Below are 6,000 nucleotides of genomic sequence, written 5' to 3'. Positions count from 1 at the left end.
GATAACATCTGATACTCTTCTAGCTCAGTAATAGTTTTTAATGAATATAAACCAGAAAGCAGATTCTGCACCACCCAACTGAAAAGAGTTCATATACTAACTTAATTGTACAAAAACTGTCTTCATGCAATCAGTACTAACAGTAGTAGTAAAAGTAGATTTGGATTTATTTAATACAACACACTTAGAGTAAGTTGTGAAAACACGCAGTAAAAAGTGAAAAAACCCTTTGTCAGTACACATAGGAAAAAGTGGCAACTTGGAATTTTTTCCAGGATTTAGGTTTCAGAGATCACAACCTTGAGGAAAAGAGATGCATTGCTTCATAAATTTGCAAAACTTAGCCTGGAAAGTGGCCACATCTTCCCAAGCAGAATAAGTGTCGCACCTAGAAGCACAATCATGGCTTTTGCCATTATCAGTCGATGGCAAGCACTGCTTCAAGCCCACCCATCTGGGAAATATATACATGCATGGTTCTCATGCACAGCAACCCCTATAACTATCCTAGATCTGTGAAATACTACAAATGAACTATACTTTACTGTTTTATACTTTCTTTTTAATCTCTGACTCGTTCTTCAGCCAAAATTTCAAAGCCAGTACAAGTTATCAAAGCAGGTATGAACCATATTTTAAAGTGCTCCCTTTTTCATAACAACATTGCACTATGTGTGAGAGCGAAAGAGTGGGGGTATAGGCAAGTACTCATTGCCTATCTGTCATGTAATGTTGCACAGAAATTAAACCAAACTTTTGTTTAACACCACCTACATGGAAACTGCCAATACTCATTATCCAAACAGAAACAAAAGGCTTATTCAGACCTCTGTTTTCAAACACAAACTATATTTTAGAGAGCACACGGAAGTCCCTATAAAACTGAGAAAATGTTTCCCATCTTTAGATCCTCCTTTTCTTGCAGACAATCCAGCATGGATTTGGGGGTGAAAAGTATTTACCGGACAACAGGGAGTCCCCATTCCTCTTCTACATCTCTCTGGTACAAGGAGTAAAGAACAATATCATGTTCCCAGCTGTGATTCTCTACGTAATAAACCATGTAGAGGCCAAATTAAATTTTGCAAATCAAGGATTTGGTCTGGCACCTGCACATCTCCTGAGAAAATGATCAAGGTTACTTAAAGCAGCAATTTTCAGATAAAAGTTAGCAGGTTCTCCAGAATAAACAGTGTTGAGAGGTTGTAGTTGTCATTTCTGTTGCAGAAGGGTCTCAGAATCCTGGCCAAAGATCAGAAATCCACAGTATTCACCTTTTATATACACACAGCCTGACATATGTCTTCATCCAGAGAGAACTCATTACCTACATGACTCCACAGAACACAGGCAGGACACAGTGCAAGGCATGTAAGACAGAAGAAGCAGAACCTGTACAGCAAGGACCTCCTCAATCGAAGTGTAGAGGCTTAGGCAAGGAAAAGATCTCATGAACAATCAGTTTTCTGCAAACATGAAACAGAATCTTTCCCTGTGCAGCTGAAATGCCACTAGATCTATGTAACATTACATTTCACATGCCTTAGCATGCTGCAGATTTTATGTCTTCTACATGGCAGCTGCACGCAGGAGCTCAGCTGTGCTCCTGGAGTCATTATGCCTGTTAGGTTCACATGGAATTTGGAGCCTTCACCGTACCTGAAAATGCACAAGGAACCTCTGTGAGTTCATGGGTAGTGCAACAGCCCACATTCACAAAATCCTGTTACCCCTAAGCACACCTGGCTTGAACGTCCTGCAGCTTGAACGTCCTGGCTTGAACGTCCTGATTCCGCAGCCGTAAGGACAGAAATTCAGTTGGACTTTATCATACCTAAAATTCAGTTATACCCCTGTCCTGTCTCATTCAGCAACCAGCAGCATAGACCTCAGGAATAATGTAAAAACGTATTAAGCATCTAGTCATACCTTAACTTTAAAGTATCTAGTAGGCTGTCGAGGGTTAAGATTGCGGGGTGACAATAAAACCCTGGCAGCTGTATTGTTAACCCCCTCTTCCCCCCCACTTCCCCCTTTTGCCCCTCCCTCTCCCCTCACTTCCCACTCAGGAGAGGCGATCGGGAGGGAAAAAGAAGAACAGAGAGAAGAGAGTTGGAAAAAATTAAAGATGTTTTACTAATGCTACTAATAAGAATAGAGAAAATAATACAAAATATACAAAACCAATCTTGAAAGTCTCAGCAACTGCAGAGCCAGCACCCAAAGTCCTGGATTAGACTTCACAGCCAACCAGAGCTGGATTCAGTCTCTCACTAGGCCTCAGTTTGCAGGGACGACTAGCAAGGTCCTCTCCTAATGTCGGCCATAAGAACAAGAGAGCGAGATCCTAGTGATCTCCCATTTTATATGGAGTATTCACGTGAATGGAATGTTATACACAGTTGGTCAGTTGTTTCTCGTCACCCCTCTCGCGAGATGTCCATCCATGCTTATCAATAAGTTTGCATTCCATTGCTAGGTTTTACCAAAACATGTGTCTGGTTCTCCAGGAAAATGCAGTTAATATGAAGGCTTTAGCTGACAGGCAAAATTCACTGAAAGAGAAACTTGTTTTTAACAAAACCAGGACATAGGCCAGTGACAGCTGGGAAGTATTCCGTAAACATTATACCCTGCATAATTTCACACTAGCAATAAACTTTGTCTGCCTGCTCCCTTTTCCAGGTGATTTCTGAAAACAGTGAACACTACAGACCAAACGCACACCTATGTGGAAGACCCCATGCTCACTGTCTAACCTATCCTGAAGTCCTACATTCCCTCACAGTCCAAAAATAATAGAGGGTTGTGCTTTGCACCACGCCAGAAGTGTATGGCATCTCAGGTGCCACCACCAAAGGCAGTAGGTTACATCTTTCTCTGCCCACCCTTGCTGAGGATGAGGCACATTCTCTCCCTCATCAGGAATAATGCATTAAGAAAATCAAATTGTTTGCAGTCAAACCAGCACAACCAGAAATTCCTAGCATTCAATGCCTTTACTAGGATCATTTTACTCCATGTGAAAATCTATTACCAAATTCTTGATGTTGCAGCTTAAAAAAAAGCCCCAGAAGGTAAGGCAGCACCAAAGCAGGAAGGTGGGCACGGAAACAGAAAGATTCCAAAAAGAGCCTCCGAGTCAAGAGACCAGAAGGTGTCACAGGAGAGAGCAGATGCAGGCACCACAGTGGCAAATAAGAGAGGACGAAAGCATTTTTATTCTTTGGTGTCATTTATTCTCCCGTCACAAAGCTGCGGCGGCCGGGCCGCCGGTAGGGAGCCGGTCGTGCGTTCCTGCGACGTCGCTTGGCACCATCTCGCGTGATGGAGCCTGGGTGGCCGGGGAAGTGATAGATCATCCCCCTGGCAGGTGGACCCAGTGCCATGCATGGTTGTTCTTGAGGTGGGTCCACCTCCATGGATTCCACGCTGCTGTTGGGTGGATGAACAGCCATTGTCCCCATGCCGTGCTCTGGTACACGCACCTCCATGGGCTTAATGTTGGCCTTTGGTGGGCTGGCAGGCCTGGGCCTCACACCGTGCCCCAGCAGATGGACGTGCCGGCGCACTGTGCTGCTGCCCCGTGTGCCCACAGCTGCGCACTGGATGACATCGGTCACATAAGTGCGGGCCATGGCTCTCATGGTGCGAGAGGGGACGTTCCTCTTCCTCCTCTGCTCCTTCGTCTTCTTCAGGCTCCCGTGAGGCGTCTTAGTCTTTGTTTGTCGCAGGAACTGTCTGTGTCCTGTCCCACGCCAAGGTGGGCAGCCATCTGCTTTGCTACTCGGGCTGCTCCCTGGCAGGCAGACAGGCTTGGGCTCCACGCCGGTCTTCGGTGGGCTTATAGACAAACGCTGCATGGCGGCGATCAGAGAATCGAGGCTGATCGCGGTTGTGGCATGAGGGGTAAAGCTGTTGTTCCTCCTCCTTCTCCACCTCCGTTGCCTGCGCTGCCTTCGCCTCCTCCTCCTGTGACGTCTCTTGCCCCTTTGCCCTTGCGCGGAGCAGCTCTGCGGTGTCCCGGTCCAAGGTGGGCAGCCACCCCCCTGGCTGCTCTGGCTGCTCCCCGGCAGGCAGACCCTCTTGGGCTCCACAGCATGGCACGGTGGGCCTATAGCCATGCGCTGCATGCCATCGACCAGAGAATCGATGTCGATGGCGCTCGTGGCCCGAGGGCTGATGTTGCTCCTCCCGGGAGCTGCCTCCCTCCTCTGTGCTCTTGGCACGCTGCTCTGTGGTGTCCCACCCGGAGGTGGGCAGCCACCCACATCGCTGCTCAGCTTCCTCTTCCTCCCAAGCATGCTTGGCGTCCGAGGGCCTCGCACTGGGGGCCAGCGGCACAGGCCCCCGCTTTTATAGGGCAGGAACAAAGGGCAGTGAGGTGAGCGCTGACAGCACGAGGCCACTGTGATGGCCATTGTGACTGTGGTCGATGGGTGTGGTCATGGACTGAGGGTCTGGGCGTAGGGGCCTGTGGCCCGAAAGATGCCCAAATGTGGGAAGAAGAGAAGGGTGGTGGGGTCTGAGGACCTGTTTCCTGGGGCTCGCTCCCACCTGCCATGTTACTTGCCTGAGAGAAAGGCTGCCTCTTGGGCGCTGGGACCGCTCTGCACCTCCCCTTGTGAGCCCTGGGCTCCAGCCTCTCCTCATCCCCTGCCTGGGATCCCTTCAACGAGATGGTGGCAAGAAAGTTCCAGGAGGGCTGGGGGTCCTCAGTGACGCCCCATTGATGCAGAGCCCTGCAAGCAGCACAGCCCCCCACACTCAGCAGCGGCTGAGAGGGGGCAAAGCATCCAGACATCCTGCCGCTGGCAAACAGAGATCCCGGACACCTGCACAGGGTCTCCCATCACGCCATAAAAGAATCGCTGACTGTCAAGTGTTGTGTGGACTCTTCTTCCCTGGAGTCTCCTTCCCCTGGAGCTTGGTGAGGTGCCACTTCTGGTGCACAGACCCCAGGGAGAGGGGAGGAGGGGGCCTGGCGTCCTTTGGGCTGCTGTGCCAGCACCACGCCAGGAGCTTGAGTGAGGCCACCAAGGAAAGTCCTGGTGGCCTGGAGATGGCAGTGGCTTCAGTCCGAGGTGCACCCTTTCTCTGGTGGCCTGTATGAAGGACCAAGCTTCTCACAGCTCTTGCAGTCTCTTGCTTCCCCGTTCTGAGCAAGAACTCTCCCTATTTGTTGGAAGAATCAAAGACAGCTCCGGAACTGGAGTCTTCCAGCAGATTTCCAGGAAGAAGCTCTTACCCAGCTCAGCCCACTGCCAGAAGATGACTGGGAGGCACATGACGGACAAGGTGACATCAGGCCATGGGCAGCACAGCTTCAACAAGAACAAGGTGTGCTGGGACCAGCACACAAGCCTTGCTTTGAGGAGGCGACTCACCTGGCGGGAGAAGGGGAGAGCACTGGCTGCCATTGACTCTGCCTTGAGCGAGTGCCATGGCACAGCCTCCCAGTTGTGTGAGATGTGGAGGGGAGAAGGGAACCACACGGATGGAGGAGCGCTGCCTTGAGCTCAGCAGGACAAATGGCAGCCGCGGGCAGCTGGTGGGGCTGGTGTGACTGGGGCTGATGCTGGTGACGGTCTGAAGGAAGGGCCTGGGTGGTGCTGAGACAGGCTAACTTTGGTAAGGTTGTGGGTGTTGCCGCCCATCTGGGGAAGGCAGGACAGCTGATGGAATTGTCCTTTGCCATCTGGGGAAGGCAGCAGCTCGATGCAGGCCAGAACCTCTCCCTCCCTCTCCCCTGGGGCTGGGTGCAGGAGAGATGGCAGATCTTCAAGAGGGGTAGTGGTGGGGGATGGGGAGGAAGGGTCCACACAACCCTTCACAGTCAAGAAAAGACCTGTTTATTGCTGGGAGGTGTTGCAGCTGAGCCTGCACCAAGTCCATAGAGTTGCTTTGCAGTTCAACAGCACTTTTAAGCAGTCTTTCCAGAAACAAAAGATTTCTTAGTAAATGTAGAAGGATCCCACCAATTTGCTAAGCCTACAAAGG

This window comes from Nesoenas mayeri (assembly GCF_963082525.1).
Source record: "Nesoenas mayeri genome assembly, chromosome: 1".
Classification (NCBI taxonomy): Eukaryota; Metazoa; Chordata; class Aves; order Columbiformes; family Columbidae; genus Nesoenas; species Nesoenas mayeri.
This window is presented reverse-complemented; position numbering follows the sequence as displayed.